This window comes from Parambassis ranga, chromosome 8 (assembly GCF_900634625.1).
Source record: "Parambassis ranga chromosome 8, fParRan2.1, whole genome shotgun sequence".
NCBI classification, from domain to species: Eukaryota; Metazoa; Chordata; class Actinopteri; family Ambassidae; genus Parambassis; species Parambassis ranga.
In genome coordinates, this window is record NC_041029.1 from 15310243 (window position 1) to 15327874 (window position 17632).

At 45.8% G+C, this 17632-nt stretch overlaps 2 pseudogenes; both read left to right on the forward strand.

Annotated features, from left to right (window-relative positions):
- LOC114439986 (sterol regulatory element-binding protein 2-like) overlaps positions 1-10469 on the forward strand; it is a 13847-nt pseudogene extending 3378 nt beyond the window's left edge.
- A 1159-nt stretch (positions 10470-11628) lies between these two features.
- Positions 11629-13474, forward strand: LOC114439664 (nucleolar protein 12-like; annotated as a pseudogene).
- Positions 13475-17632: the final 4158 nt, after the last annotated feature.

Here is a 17632-nt window from a genome sequence, read left to right on the forward strand (position 1 = left end):
GTGGGGTAGTTTTTAGGAAGTTTGAGTCTTGTCTGCAGAGGAATCCTAGCCCATTCTTCTTGGGTGTATCTCTCAAGCTCCTCCAGATGTGATGGACCCTGGTTTATACACACTCCACAGATTTAAGTCAGGGCTTTTGTGCAGGCCAGTCAGTAACATTTACTCTGTTCTCCTGGAGGTAGTTCTTCACTTGAAGAGACTATGCTTCAGTTTGTTGTCATGTTGGAAAAGAAAACCAACTACCAACACCCAGTTTTGTTGCAGACTGCTTTAGGACTTTAACGTAATTCTGTCACTTTTGTCATGATGCTTTAAGACAAAATGTTACTGTGTGTGCTGCAAGAAACCAGTCCTCACACCTAAATGCAAATCAGATGTTTACATGCTCACTCAGTTATGTTTGATGTGTGTAAATATGACTTATATGTGCTTGTAGTAGAGCGTCTCCCGCATAATTCGATATGCAATATGATTTTTTTTTTTACATGGTTAGTACAGTGTTTTATGGCTTTTTTTGTTGGGTGCATGCAAAAGACCCCAAACAAAGAAGGCTGTGGGGTTGAAAGGGTTAAAGCACAGTCTCATTGGTCAATCTCATGGCTTTATGTCATCTCTTCTAGCTATGACAATGTGTAACAGCAGAAAAATAAACATAATATGCAGATATGACCTTTTTATGTCGATGACAGGAAGTTGGTTTCTCTGCTGACACAGACAACATCCCCTTATTTTGAAATATTTATGTTAAAAGCTTCATCCAGCCTCATGCATCTATTCTTGCATTCTGCATAGGTACCTCAGATATCGGTGATGGTGTGAAACAGGCAGTCTGGTCTTGCCATCTTTAAGTAGGACTAAGTTCAAGGATACAGGCTCTGCTCAGTGACACTTCTCTGACCTTGATAGCTCTATCAGTTGCACTATCAGTGTCATTAATCAGAGAAGTCTCAAACGCATGAACTCTGTGAGGCTGTTGTCAAGGTCTTCTTGTTCCAAAGTCCCACAGGGTCACGAAACAATAACAGACCACACTGAGTGAATGATGAATTGGCCACTATTGGGTTTAGGATTAGCATGGCTGCCCAGGCTACTGAAACATCGTCTGTGTGACTCCTGCTGCTGATCACATGTGTTTGTTACATCAGCATCTTTCGAAAGACATAGTCCACCTGAGGGTTGTGAATTTAGACAATGTGGCCTACAGAGGACTTTTTTTTTATTTCTGTCAACATTTGTCACACAGCATCACCCCTGTTACCTAGCAACCATGATACCTACAGTTACATCAGTGTGCTTCTGAGCTGTAAATGTCTTTTCTGTCATAATGAAATCCATCCAGATCTACCCAGATAGATAGATAAATAGATAGATGTACTTTATTGATCCTGCAGGGGGAAAGTGTTATATGGTACAGTAGTGTAATGAACACAGCGCATTGATCATTGTTTAGTGGCTTTCTTCCAGTCACTTTATTTATCAGGTGTGTCAGAGCTGCCTGATCTTTATCTATCTGTTCTATGTTCTCTTTTGAAACCATCAGTAAATTACACACTTCTTCAAGGCTACCTATCAAGGCTTCTTTTTACTGATTTATGGCTGTAAGCAATGCCTTTTGATAATTCAAGGTTTAAAATGGACACATGAGCAATGACTTGGCTGAAGATGGCATCATCAGATGTTAGTGTTTGGTTGAATGATGTTCTTTTTTTTGTCCCTCCCTCTGCAGAGATGCTGCAGTTTGTCAGCAACCAGGTGGGTGAATTCCCCGACCTGTTTGAGGACCAGATGACCCCAGCAGGTGTCCCCAGCTCAACTCTTCAACCGACTCCTCAAACCCCTCAGACACCAGCTGCAGTTGCCTACCAGAGCACCGCTATCGGCCTGGCCTCCTCTCAGACACTCTCCCCTCAGTCTGTACCCCTCACCCCTCCCCTAACTCCCTCAGACTCCCTCCCCCACCACCTCCACAGTGCAGCAGCAGGTGACTCGCAGCCCTCCGCTCCTACAACCACGGCCTCAGGTGGTCCAACCCATCCAGCCTCAGCCCCAACAGACAGTCCAGCCCACCATCAAGGTAACAACTAATGCTGCTTACTCTGCTACCAGGATACGTCAGTTATGTGGTCTTGATATGTACTCAACTGTTCCACTATAATTACTGATCACACCACAGACAGCCTGTAGTAACAGAGTGTGTTTCCTACACGCACAATCTCTTCTTCCTTTGTTGTCTTGACATTCATCTAAAGACAAACTTTACAGATTCACACAGCCTGTTTGTTGCGGGTCTGTTTTACTGTAATGCACAGAGGTGGTGGAGAGTTTTGTAAAATCTGAGGCAGTAACGTGACATAAAATGCACTTCAAAATGGACTTTTCACCTTTGAAAACTTGTGCAAAGCAGTGTTAATTTTGGCAGCAATATCTGATTTAGTTTTTATTTTAGTCTTGTGACTAAAATGTCATTTGATTTTAGTCACATTTTAGTCATCAACATTTTGTAACTTTTAGTCTAGTTTTAGTCGACTAAATCTGCCGTGGATTTAGTCGACTACAATTCTATGACATATTTTTTTTCATGAAATAATTAAGGTTTGAAGTGCAATAAAAACAGGCACAGCTTTAACTTTTGTTGTTTAAAACAAACACCTCTTTATTTAATTGCTATGACCTTTTCACAAAAGAACCAATGAACAGTGAGCTGCTCTCCCTGAATACACTGTTCAGTCATGACCTTCTTCATGAATCCTCCATAACTACAGCAAAACACTTCAGTGACAACTTAGAAACAGGTCGCATGCTGTAAAACCATCAGCGCTGTTTCATTTATAGATTTTGTCACGTGTATCTTTGAACGGAAGTTAAGACGACTCGTCTACAAATGTGCTTCATGTTTATTGTGGTTTTTACCGCTGATAGTCGCTCCACACGGTTTGCAAACCGTCTTGTTTGTCTTGACATCAAACGTGTCCGTGTGTCTGTTCTTCTCCTGTGTTGTGTTACCGTGCATGAGTACGCCTTCTTCCAGCATCGCGGGGTAACGTCCTTACGCAGAGAGATCACTTCTGATTGACTCTCTGCCGCCGTCTCCTGATTCGTCCCTCCCTTCCACAAACAAAATTTGCTCTGATTGGATCTCGTCTCCATCAATAATTTCGTCTCGTTTTTATTTGTTGACGAAAGTGTCGATACATTTCGTCTTTGTTTTTGGCACCGTGCGTTAGTTTTTATTTAGTTATCGTCATTTTATCAGCAAAAAAGGTTGTTAACGAAAACTATGATGGTGCAAAGATGGCACTCCTACACTAGATTTCTGAATAAGTAAAAGTGCAGTCCATAATTTGTATAGTTCAGCCTTGTGGCTAGTGTTTGTGGCAACAGGTGGCCATGGACACAACAACGTCTCTGCAGTCCGGTGTAGAAGAGGAATGTACAGTCCTATATTTACAAGGAAGTAAAACATGCCTGGATGTCCTGATGATATTTCAATGTCTATTATGCAGACACTGTGTATTTATCTTCTGTTATAATGCCATTTATACAAAAAAAGCTTCTGCTGACATGAAGAGATTTTCTGACAGACCATGAAACACGGCGTCCAGCTCAGCATCCCTGCAAACACAAAGCACATCTCAGCAAAACTGTTGCAGAATTCTGAGCCTGACAGATACAGTGTGTCATCTTCAGTCACCTCTGAGGAAGAAAGTCCAGTCATTCCCACTTTTATTGAATGCAGATGCACACCCAGGGCATCCCTATGCAGACCCAGAGCTTCCCGGTCCACACTCTGGTTCAGACCCACAGTCAGACACCCCTGCCCATCCAGACACAGGCAGCTCAAACTGTGATGATCACCTCCAATGGCGGACACTCTCGCTTCATCCAGAACCCGGTCATCTGCCATCAGAGCCCTGCTCCTAGTTTCCAAGGTGACTACTGAGGGCTTGAAGTGTTCAATGTTTGATCAGTGTCGTGGCTGCAGTGTTCTTAGACCCGCTCTTTCCTTCAGTCCTCCAGCCGCAGGTACAGAGCATCATGACGTCACCACAGCTGCAACCGGTGACCATTCAGCACCAGCGCGTTCTGACCCCAACGTGTCAAACCATCCAGACGCTCTCCACAGCGCCCACCACAGTCCACACTGTGCAACAGCAGATGCAGCAAGTACCTGTAAGTAACCCAATCAGAAAGTGTGTCAAAAACAACATCACAACAAGCTTTGCGTAATTCTGTAACGTGGGTTTCTGTCAGGTTCTGGTTCAGCAGCCTCAAATCCTAAACACGGATTCGTTGGTTCTCACAACACTCAAACCAGACGGGACACAGGTGCTGTCAACCATGCAGAGCCCCACAGGCATCACCACCCTGACCACGCCCATCCAGAACACAGCTCTGCAGGTCCCGGTATGCAGCAAGAATCTAATCTCATTATTTAATGCACAGTGGCCATTTTGTTTCCTAAAACTGATGCACTGATTCTCATTTCCAGACGCTGATGAGCAGCAACATCCTGACCACCGTTCCTGTCATGATGGGAGGAGGAGACAAGTTGCCAATCAAACACCTGCAGCCGGGCTCCCCCCACTGCCCAACCGGAGCCAGGCCGAGCATGGAGCAGAGCCAGCTGACAGCAGGAGGAGGAGGCATGGTAGGACCAGGAGGGGTGGTGAAGGAGGGTGAGAGGAGGACGACCCATAACATCATCGAGAAGAGATACCGGTCCTCCATCAATGACAAGATCGTGGAGCTGAGAGATCTGGTCATGGGCAACGACGCAAAGGTTTGTCATGTTAATGCAGGGAGAGAGAAAAGTTCACAAATTCCTTCAGGGTTCTTTACACATCCTCCTTCATCTCAGATGCACAAGTCAGGAGTGCTGAAGAAGGCCATCGACTACATCAAGTACCTGCAACAGGTCAACCACAAACTGCGGCAGGAGAACTTGGCTCTGAAGGTGGCCAACCAGAAGAACAGTGAGTGTTTGACAAGAAGCTGCACACATGTTTTGAATGTAAAGCATCAGTGCAGAGCGCCTCTCTCTGTCTCTGTATCACAGAGCCGGTGACGCTGTCTGAGGATGTGGAGCTCAAACAGGAAGTAGTGATGATGTCGCCTCCGGCCTCAGATTCTGGGTCTAGTTCTCCTCGACAGTTCTCCCCTTACTGTGTCGACTCAGAGCCAGGCAGCCCCTTACTGGATCACGATCAGGTGAGAAGATGTAGAAGATCCCAGATCACACACACAGAGCCCTTTAACGTGATATGTGAATCACATATATGACTCTTTATATGCTCAGGGCCGCCACCTAGGGACGTTTCAGTGAGTTTTAACATTGTGTTCCACCACAGGATGCCGGACCTCTTTAACGCCTAAGCATAATGTACCAGATGTAGAATTTAATTTTAAAAATTATGGTCTCAGGTGAAGAGTGAGCCGGATTCTCCCTCCTCGGTCGGAGTGATGGATCGCTCTCGGCTGCTCCTCTGCGCCGTGACGTTCTTCTGTCTGTCTCTGAACCCGCTCCCGTCTTTGTTGGGCTCAGAAGAGGCTGGGGCGTCCACCTTGTCCACCGGCCACGTCCCATCCAGACAGCTTGTCTGGTTTCCAACTCACACACAGGACTTCGGTGAGCAGTGATGATCCCTTCACAGGACAGACTCTAGGTGACATGTTATTCCAAATTTTCCTCACATTTCTGTGTGTGTGTCTCCTCCAGCATCGTGGCTGCGGTGCCTGTTGCCGTGGGTGATGGTGTGGGTGCTGAGTGGGGTGGGAGCGGTGTGGGGCTGCGTCAGGGTGTTGTACCTGTGGGAGCCTGTCACGCCCCTGCATTCGCCAAAATCTGTGTCCTTCTGGAGGCACCGCAAACAAGCAGACCTGCACCTCAACAGGGTGAGTGTCATCTCACTCTGTATAGACAAAGATCTAAATATAGAAAAAACGATCACACACGTTCTTCTCTCCAGGTTCAGATGTCCCTGGAGATTTGTTTTACTCTTGTTTTTGCTTGGATTCTTCAGTGTTTTGATGTCTAGGTTTAGCCTGCCTGGTTTTTATTTTTAGCTTTTCTTCAGATTGTTTCATGTGGAAGTCGTGACCTCCTCAGTAGTCTGAATACTGAACAGCTTTGTCTGTTCTCCTTCCTTCAGGGAGATTACTCAGCAGCAATGGCCAGTTTAGAGACCTGTCTATCTGTGCTGACGAGAGCTCTCCCGTCATCCCATCTGGACCTTGTCTGCTCCCTCTCCTGGAATCTGATTCGCTACTGCTTGCATCGTCCGACTCCTCTGGGCTGGCTGGTTCACCAGGTTGGTGGGAAGCATGAGGGGGAGGAGGCGAGGACGAGCGCGAGGGACGCAGCGCTGGTTTACCATCAGCTGAGCCAGCTGCAGCTCACAGGTGAGTGTTGAAACTGGAATGAGTCACTCCTGTGACTCCTCAAACAACCTGACATAGTGAAAACATTTCTGTTGTGTTTGCGCCTCTGCAGGAAAGCTGCCTCAGCGCAGCAGCCTGTGGGCTTTGTCTCTGTCTGTGAGCGCTGTCAACCTCAGCGAGAGCGCACAAGGCAAGATGGCCCCCGCCCAGCTCGCCCAGATGTATGTCACCGCAGCGATAGCCCTGCGCACCATACTGGGCCACCATCTCTCCTTTCTGCCCGTACGTCCACCACTTCCATCTCTGTGACAAACTGTTTCCATCATCATCATCATCATCATCATCTTCACCGTGTCTGTCTTTCAGGGTTACCTGCTGGGTTGTGCAGAGAGCGTGGCCAGCCAATCAGAGAACAAGCAGATCCCTGACTGCCTGCGCTGGCTCTTCACTCCGCTGGGTAGGCAGTTCTTCCTCAGCTGTGATTGGTCAGTGAAGTCAGAGAGCAGCGATGGAGTCTACACCTCTCAGAGAGACCCAGGTGTGCCGAGTCCCTCTATATGTTTTTTCCTGTTTTTTATTTTGATAAATGTTAGACCGTGTTTTTTCTGGTGTGTCACTTTGACGTCATGCACATTTATAAAGTGTAAATATTATATGTTCTGTGATTCTTCCTGTCCCTCCAGGCGACCCCATCGCCCAGCTGCACCGCTCTTTCTGCAGGAAGCTTTTAGAGAGAGCCGTTCACACCCTCATCCAGCCGCAGAGCGACTCTGAAGCAGCTAAACGCAAAAACGACTCTGGGTAAGGCAGGGAAAGCAGGGTTGTTTAACAAGTTGACATGTTAAGAGTCCACTAAAGTCAGTCAGGTCTGCAGGGGGGCGACTCACTTTTACAGCCTGCCTCCAGTGGTCACTTGGGGAACTGCAGTTTTTGACACAGTTTAGTGCGTATAATGATTTACTGTAAACCTCTGATGTGGTTTTTCTCTCAGGGAGTTCTCCAGCGCCCTGGAGTTCCTTGATTTGTTGAACAGCTGCACAGAGGACTCTCCTTCCCCTCCTCCTCCTTTCTCGACTCCTCCCAATCACACCACTATTTCAGGTATGAAGCACATGAAGGGAAACGGCCCTGCCCTTGTAGCAAAAGTTAATGAATCACAATTGATTTGGAGAAGAGATTAAAACTTTGGTGGCGATTATCTCGATAAGGAGCTAAATCATTACTGTCATCCTGAATGGATTATGCTTTGCTCTAGCTTAAAGTCAGTGTAGCTTTTGGGATTAATTTTTTTGTTGGATTATCATAGATAACACTGGCAGTCATTGACCTGGTTTAATAACCGACTTTCAGCATGAATTAACTGCAGGCTTATTCACCACTTGTTGTCACACTTAGCGGATCATGTTGTGACATCACACTCACACAACAGAAAAGCCTCCATTTCATATTTTTCTAAATAATTTCTCTCCTTTTATTTTCACCTCCAGTGGGTGACCCAGTGAGCCGTTGGTGGGCTGTGGTCCTGAAGGCCGCTGTGCATTGGTTGCAGGGCGATGATGTCACTGTGAGGTCACTTTTAGCAGAAGCAGAGCGAATGCCGAGGGCTCTGCACCTCCTTGAGTAAGTCGTGAACATTTAGCAAAGGAAAACAACAATGTGTTTTATTTTAAGCTCACATTATGTCACCATTATTCATCTGTGTACGCTTTTCTCGGCTGATTTTCAACATTACTGAGTACTAGTTGACTTAAATACCTCTTAAATCAGCCATGCCTGTCCCTGGAATCATCTCTGTCATCATTTATAGCTTCTTTTGTTGTATTTGTAGTGTGGGTGTGAAACCACTTTGCACACTCTTTGCAAAGAGTTGACCTGGTGTGTGTGAAGTGAGAGGCAGACCTCTTCTCTTCTCAGGCAAACATCCTCGTTGTCCTGTGAGCTATGCAGAAGATGTCAAATAAATTAATCAGAAGTGTGACATTGTCTCTCTGTGCTTCAGACACCCTCTGCCCAAGGCGGTGCTGCTTCTCTGCAAGGTGGTTCAGATGAGTCTGTTCCCCCTGAAGGGAGAAGGGGCGGTAGCCTGCCTGTCCCACTGCGACAGAGCCAGCAGCTACCTGCGCTCCAGCATCTCTGTGCCGCTCGCCCAGTCTGGAAACCTGCTGAACAAGGTGAGGTGCAAAAAAAAACTCCAAACCTGTGCTCTGCTCTGTCTACAATCTGCTAAAGGGGTCCGGTTTGAAGGGTTCCGAGTGCGGTCTACACAGACTTCAAAGGTCTTTTCTCATGTTGCATGTTTCAAATAATCCCACATAAACACACACTCACACACACTGCATGCTTAAGACAGGCTGACGTGGGGATGTGTGTGTGTGTGGGTGGCCGGAGGTGGCTGTGGTGCATTGTAGTTGCATTGCATGATCCTGAAGCTGAGTGCAATGTGTCTGCAGTGCAGTACAGAGGCCTCCCAATCTGCACCGCTACACACCCCACCGCTTCACACTTCACCCGCTGTTTCATTCTTTGATTTCCTGCCATGCATGTTGGGTAAGGTGCACTGCTGCTGGTGATAGTGCAAGTTGTTCAAACACTTGAATCACCACAATCTAAAATAAATCATGCTTGAATCTTTTTTTTTTATTTATCTCTAAGGGTGTTGAGGTCCTCTTGTGTGACCTCCTGCTGACCTTGAGGACCAGTTTATGGCAGCGGGGAGGCAGCAGTAATGGAGAACCTGTCCCGCTCCTGGATCACAGTTGGCTGGTTTCCAGAGAGACCTGAGCGCGCTCAGAAAGCTCACACAGTGCTACAGACAGGCGCAACACAAGGTACACCCAGACAGACATGTTAGCCGATCATCACAAGTGCTGAGAGCTGGAATAAGTACAATACTTACTATAAGATGACAGAAATCTCATCCATCAGTCATACTGATAACTAAGCCTGTGTGTGTGTGCGCCCTCAGGTTTTCCTTCATGAAACCACAGTGAGGCTGATGGCAGGAGCCAGTCCCACAAGGACACACCAGCTGCTGGAGCACAATCTCAGACGGAGGACACACAGCTCCTACACAGCTGGTAAGCAAGCTCATTTACATACTGATGGAGTAAAGATGGAGAAAATAACTGAATCTGCAGAGGTCAGTTCTCAGATTATGAACTTTTCAGCGGTCCTTGAATGCACGTGTATTTGTGAAGCACAGCGCTAAAACGAAGCTTAGCTTCAGAGAGTATTTATCTGTAGGTTTTCTACAGCTGAAGCCCTGGTGTGCAGAGGTTGTCTTCATTACACACTCTAATCTGCACTCTTCTTCTTCTCTTGCCCTCTGCTCCTGTCAGAAGGCGTTCTTGGCGAGAGAGAGAGAGCTCACGCCATCCTGCTCGCCTGCCGTCACTTGCCCATGCCTCTGCTAACCCCACCGGGGCACCGCGCCCGTCTTCTGGCCGAGGCCAAGCGCACCTTGGAGCGTGTGGGGGACCGACGGTCCTGCAGGACTGTCAGCAGATCCTGCTGCGCCTCAGCGGGGGCACCACCATCGCTGCCTCCTGAAAACCACACACACACACACAGGCGACTCATCAACATATAATTCAACCACAGCATAGTTATAACATTTAAAAGCTTCATGTTTAGGTGCTTTGTTGCGGCACAATTGCCCCACCTTCTGGTCAGAGGTGCTGCACCAGCCTCTACTCGAACTACAGAATCAGGTTCAACAGGCCCCAAAGGGAAAAGGGACCATTATCTAAGAGCTGTTTAAACGAATGCAGTGCAGCGGTGCATTGATTAGCTGTAGGATACTGAGCTGTACAATCACACGGGCACACAGCAGTGCTCTCTAATTTTAATTTGCAGGAGGATGCAGACATATTAGATCACTTTTAACCGTTTAGGGCTGAGTAGCGTCTCCTCTTATCTACCTCAAACACTGTACGATGCCAGCATTGTACTGTGAAGCAAAATAGGAAACTTAAGCAGCAAGTCACTCACCCTCAACTTCTATTATATCACCATTTGAAGCGATCGATAAAGTCTTGCCGTCAAAAACAGGAAGCAGGGAATATCTGGTGGAATATGTAAAGAACAGGGATCTAAAATATACACACATTTTACAGTACCGTTAATTGAATTCAATTTCGCAATGTGATTGTAAATAGGTTGTACATAAGCTGATAAACAGAAGTAGATTAAAGAGGAAGTTTTTACTGCTTGAGAGAAGACGCACGTCAAATCATGTTTGCTGGAGTTACGATGGAAGGTGTAGAACTGATGGAAAGCTCTGGAGAAAAATGGCCTTGATGTTCTGGAAAGAAAAATAGATCACGTACTGGAAAGATGGAGGGGTTGTAGAAATCTTTGTCCAATTTGCTTTTCGTTTGTAATCGCAGACTTACATGACACAGGACTTCTGTTATTCTGTTTATGTGCTCTGATATCTTATTTAATGGTTATGTAATATTAATATAAATGCTTTTTTTTCAGGGGATGCAGTTATGTTGTTTTATATCAGGAAAAAGTGGGCTGGCGTCAGAACATCTCTAATAGGAAGATGTTTACCATTTTATTAAGAAAGTAAATCCCTCATTTAGCTTTAGATTTATTTTTATTTTATTTTTTAGCACAAACTGTCATTTTAAGTACAAGAAACACAAATATTTGAAATGTGTCTTCCAGGTCAACCCAAACTGTCATCTAAAGTGTACTGAGAATACTTCTATCAGCTTAATTTAGGTCTCCCAGCTGGTTAAAGTACAAAAGGAAGAAAGAAAATACTTTTTCTTTCCATTATTATTTTAATTGTTTTGTTATTGTGTGTGTTATTTCCCCTCAATGTGTTTATTGTTTTGATTTCTGTGTTTGTTTTGATGTTTTCTAATAAAACAACAACACACAGCAGTGTTTGGTGTTTGATTTTAAATTATTTAATTAAATCAAAAGGAAGGTAACAGGTCACACTGGATAAACAATTAAGCTCATTCATTGTGTTCATTCTCTACTATACAATATGTAGAAATGGACAAAACGTAAATTAAAAAAAAAAGTCATATGTAAATATGTTGTTCGGAGTAATTACAAACATACATTTTAACGTTAAGTGTATGTCTAGAAGCTTAAATTAAAGCCATAAACACTGCTAATTATTTAGGAACTCTCGGGCTGTGCTGCGCTTGTTTTTCGTCGGACAAATTAACTGACGTACGTCACTACTGAAAAGCCGGAAGTGTGTAGAGTAAACTCACGTGTCTTATCATGAAAAACACAAAAAAACACCACAATGGAGCCAAAAGGGGAATTTCAAGCCCGGATTCAAGAACAGAGAAAACAAATGCATCGTAACGTTTGACGACAAAGACAGACAGTAAGTTTTTATGTCGCGTTACTGAGAATCAACGCCGAAGCGTTGTGTAGCTGTTAGCTAGCACTGTTAGGACTTTCAAACGTCTTTTTATTATGATATGTATCGATACCGTGTGAAGGTTGTGCAGAATGAAACTAAATTATGCAAATGTGTTGTCTATTATAACTTATAACGGACTGAGGAGTGTGCTGTCAGTCTTTAATGTGTAGTATATTTTAATGACATCGTTCATGTGTAAGTGACATTTACTTTTACTCTATTATTATTTACATGGCACGCATACAGAATAAACCACATTCTACTGTTTTGTTTAAAATAACATTCTCCCATTTTCCCCCTAAATATTGTGACATCACATCATATTAAAATAGTAATTTAAATAACAGAACAAACATATAACATATATATAAATATAGATATAGTATCACAACATAAGGACTTGGTATCTTCAAGAACCTAATTCAAAATTATTATAAATTATCTTATTATGGATTAGTAATACCATAAATTAGGGACTTACCCTCTTAAAGTAAACAGAAACGTATTGATCCCAACTCATCATTATTCGTTTGTTTGTTTAGGGTAGCGAAGTATGCAGTGTGCTTTCATATTTACATGCAGCAAGATTTAGACTGTTTTCTTAAGCTCCCTCCTCCCTCCTCCCTGCCTGTCAGGGAATATCTCACAGGTTTCCACAAGCGAAAGGTGGAAAGAAGAAAAGCAGCTGTGAGGAATTCGAAAGAAAATCAAGGAAGAGCAGATGAGAGTCAGAGAAGAGGTTTGTCTGAAACTGCATTTAAAATGGCCTCTATAGAAAGAAAAGGTTTGTTGATGTTGTGTTTATTTGTTGTTTATTTTCAGAGGCATAAGGAGTACATGAAGATGCTGAAGGAGAGAACAGAAGCTCTCGGTTAGTTTTTAAAAAACATATATACATTGTTTTTTTATAATTTTACCACCTCTGAATTTTTAAATGTAGGTTTAATGTTTATCTCACAGAGGGGATGAAGATGATCTGGAAGATTTGGTGACCGTAAAACAGAGTCTGTGCAGTATGATCACCCCTGCCACACAGTTACCGTGACAACCATCAGTGATCTGGACCTCACGGGAGCTCACCTGCTCGGACCTGCGGCAACTCAGGTAAGCCTTGATTCATAGCTTCTATTAAGAGGTAAACTGCATTACACTGGCATGTCTGACCTAAAGGCAAACGGGGAGAGCAATCCTGAAGACAAGGAAGAAGAAGAGGAGGAAAAAACTAGTGCAATGCCAAAAAGAGCCGGAAATCCAATCGTCAATAAAAAGTAGGCTGATCAGTAAACGGCTCTCCACATGTGAGCATCAGTTCATTTTACTCTCATCTCACTGTAGCTGTGTTCTTCCTCTTCACCTCCCTTTGCTGCAGGATCCGCTCCCTTACGGCGGCGCTCAACACTTATACCACCAAGAGGAAGAGGAAAGGGAAGCAGGAAGGCCGAGGCCGACAGGGCAGACCAACAGACAAGACAAGACCTGCTGCCACAGAGAGAAAACCCAGAGTGGGGAAGACCAGCAAGAGGCAGAGACGCAGGCGGGCCGGGAACAAGATGCATCACCAGGACTGAAAGAGCACGTGGAGTGGCTGTGCTCCTGTGTGAAAGACATTTGTAAAGTGAAGATGCTCATATTTGTACATTTTGTTGTGTTTTCTTCTATATTTACCTCCATTTGATTAAAGGAAATCTTTGCTAACAAGTTGTCAGTGTGCTCCTTGTGGAATTCTGTCCCCATTGTTTAATAGGAAACCTGATGCTGTTGTCAACATCCTCCTGTAGAACATCAGGAAACCAACCCTTCAGCTGTGTGTTTCCCTCGTGGCTCGGTGTTACCTGTGTGTGATCTGAAGGACGGTTTCTCTGAATGTGAACGGCCTTAATGGTTTTTAATGTATGTTAAACACCCCCACCTCACCAGTGTTTATTTATTTACGTTAACCTGAGCCAACGCGTGCCAGCTGTCACTAGCTTCAGCGTTTCATTTCGCTTTCTAAAGCCCATGATATTTAATACAGCCGCCCTCAATGGAGCGACCAGCAGGCCACCGGCTCCATGTTGGTGCAGAGGCTGCATGAGCGCCTCAGGGTCTCTCCCGTGTTAACTGAGAGCCGCCATGGCTGCCGTGGATGCTTCAGTTTCACTCATTGTCGGGAGCAGCCAATCGGATTGATTTGGGTGTTTGGCAGCCCCGGAAGATAGAGAAGATGGGGAAGAGGAGGCATGTGCCTGATGGGGGTCTGATGGGCAGTTCATCCTCCAATTCCTGATGAAGTGAGCTGATAGTAGGAGCCCCTCTGGCCAAGGTAAGGTCTCAATTTTTTAACCTCACTGTCCTACTTTCTGCAGTTAAACTGTGTGTATTGGCAGCTTCAGTTGTTGCATTTCTAGTGGTTGGTTGTACTCTGAAGAGCTCTGACAGGATTGTATTTCACTATCTAGTCTGATCACTTAGTGTAACAGTTCTAGTTTAGTTCATGCATGAAGCATGAAATAAAACATCCTTTTAGTGTGCATGCAGAGCAGCTGCTCTGTGCTTACATCTGCCTGCACACATTCTTTTTTTTCTTTTCCCTGTGTTGTGGAAGAAGCTCTGCATGTGTCCCGTTTATCCATTAATCAATGACATCCCTGTCCCAGTTTCCTCTCTGTGAGATGCAATGAGTACGAGCCGGTCTCGCCATGCCCCTGTCCGGCGATGAGCCCATCTGCCCAAGTTCCAGCCCAACATCTTCGACCCCTCCCGCTGCCATGACTGCCTGCGCCAGAGGCACCTGCACGCCGGCGCAGGTGGGGAGAGCGGTGAGGTGGCACCTCAGCAGAAACCTACAGAGGAGCTTGGGACTGAACCGGAAACTAGAGGGGCTAAGAAGACTGGGGTTGAAATTGGAAAACGGGTGCCGCTAACACCAATCCCATCCCAGGCTGAGGAAAGAGACACCAGCAGCAAGGTAAGAAAGAAGAGGAGGAGGAGGATGAGGAGGAAGAGGGACAGCTATGTAACCAGGAAGAGAATGACAGGAAGGGGGGAGGTGCAAATGAGAACCTAAGAGTGCAATATGTGCAGAGTGATGGAGATTAGAGGTCACAGCACAGGTGAAGGAAGCTACAAGGCTCTACTGCACTGTTCTTGTTGTGTCATTTTTCACTTGACCCAAAGGTGCGACCTTCCTGTGTGTGAACACATTCTACATGCACAGTCAGTGGGATGAATGCATGTGTGTTTATTGCTTACAGAAATAGTTCGAATAAGAGGTAATGATGTGGAGCAGGTAGTGGCTCCTATTATAAATTAACGAAGTGGATCACTTACTGCCTTCTAGGGAATCACATGTAATATTAGACAAGAGGAGCAGAGAGCCGGGATCTGGACTGCTTTAAAACTGCTGCTTGTTGTCTGTTCGTTCCCCCTTCACCAACCAACTACAGCTGTCCTGTGATGTTCATTTTACTTCCATAAAATTTTGTATCAAACTGTCCTACTGTAGTTCTTGTAGTGTCTCACTTGTAGTTTCCTAGAAGCCGTAAACATCATCATTTTAAGCTTTAGACTCTTTGTTCTTAAATGGCAAAGTTCAAGAGACGAGTTTATGTCAAGACAAAAAAAAAAGCTGATGAAATGTTAATGAGGAAAGCCACGAGGCAGGTCAGGTTTCAGAGGTGTAACCCTAATCGAACAGCAGAGTGAACATGTGAGTGTCTGTCAGAGAGGACGGAGGGCACAGACGCTGTTCGTCCAACCCTTGGTTCCACCAGAGGAAGCCTGACAGAGGCCTCTACGGTTGTGTCATATGTAAAGTCGCAGTGTTTTCGGAGGGTCTGGCTTTTGAAGCCACCATCAAGAGTGACGTCAGTGCCTCTTTGTTTGTGACGCCACAGAGGGAGATGCTATGTTGTGATTGGCTGGTGTCTTCTCTCATCGTCCTATCAGGAGGATTCTGACGGTCTGTCAGTGGTGAGCAGCTACTGTGATGTCAATGGAGGTCGTCTGGGACACGAGGAGACCTCTCTGTGCATCCTGAGCCCTGACTGCGAGCTTTACATCTGTGACGGTGACGACGACGACAGCTCAGACAGGTGAGGATGCTGGATGGGGACAGAAACACTTGTGGGTGTACTACAAAGTTTCACAGGAACATTTCAGTTTGCATTTACTTTCCTTTGCTCTGTACTCGTCTCCGCACTCACAGTCTCTCACCTTCCCGTCTCTGCTCTTGTCTTTCTTCTCCCATCTCCTCTTCCACACAGCTGTCGCGACCAGAGTGACTACCAAGAGTTCAGCGGCTCTGTCAGTGCAGAAGACGACTACCTGCCGATCCCTCGTCCCCCTATCAAACTCAGCATGACCCGGCTCGACCCTCCACCACACCGGCCCAACCCTCGGGCCTGGATGGACGAAGCTCGGAGTAGAGACGGCTTCAGCAGGCACTCAGGTATGTGGTGTTAGATTGGCAGAAATGTAAAAAAAGAAGGATAATCCTGCACACGGTTCTGAGCAGTGGCAGTCTCCAGAAAACCTATGACTTCTTCACTCTATATCCAGTTACAGCCAGAGGTGTTCTTTACTTGGCAATACTATTTGCTGTCACGAGCTGAGGTGTCCAAGTCCAATTATCAGTAATACAATATAGCCATAGGTTTGTGTCAGGAAACCTCCGGTACTTGTTGAGCAGTTGAACTTTGACGTATTCGTCTCTTGTTTCTGTGACTTCTCCTTCTTTCTATTTCTGTCAGCTTCTTCTTTTCTCTTCCAGGATTGAAAGAAGAGCGAGAGAAGCGCGAAAGTGGCTACTTCTCCCTCGGTAGGGCAGCAGGTGCCCGGTCAGTCCGTGACAACAGCCCACCTTCTCCTTACCGGCATGTTGAGAGGGGTCATCCCATCTTCAGGAGCAGAAGCGTTGAGCCCAAAGATGCTGTCCCCTTCAGAAACCCCAATCTTGGAGTGGCTTCTGAAAGGCAGATACCAGATTTTATAAACGAGGACCTGCCGGAGGAAATCCCTCCTCCTGACCCATATGAAATCGCAGTGGAGGTCGAGGCCCAGGTTGGGCCCCGCTCACCGAGTCCCACTCCCTTTAAGATTGCAGAGTCGCTGGCCTCAAGTGGCCGAAAGGGTTTCAGCAGTTCATTTGGCCGGGGAAACTCTTCTCCTCAGATCTCTTCCTATCAACAGTCAGGGCGCTATGATTCCTCGAGGCAAAGCTCAGTTCTGCATTCTCGTTCTTCGTCTCCCTCACGTGGAGATTCGCTCTTCAGGCGCAGTGAGTCCAGCACATCTCTCAACAGACGTAACTTTGATGGTGGTGGATGGTCAGAGCCAGGAAGTAGAGGCCCCTTGCAAGGGACACAAGGGCGACGTGTGGAGTTGGGAACTTTGCCAAGAAACTTCAAACCATTTGCAAGTTCAGTCAAATCCCAAAACAGCACAGTTTCTGATTTTAGAAGTGCCTTGCGGAAAAGAGAAGGTTCTTCAAGTGGTCGAGGTGTTGAGAGTGGGAGCTCATCACCCTCAAGGAGGGACTTTACCTCTTCAGGCCAAATGCACAGAACTGACACCACCACTGCTAGTTTATCACATGGGTACACCAGTCGTACATCTTCTCCATCTAGACAACCTTCCAATAGTCACAGTTCCTCGCCACCAAGGAGACATTACAGTTCATCTAGCCAGTCCATCCTTCGCAAATCTGAGTCTGTCTTGTCTCTAAATGGACGTAGTCACCATGGACGGTGTGGCTCCCCCATAAGAGAAGGGTATGATATCGAAAGTCAGGCTCTGCTGCGTAACTCATCGGCTAGAAATGGACTGAATGATCAGGAACAAGAAGTCACTTCTACCACTTCTCCATCAAAACGAGGT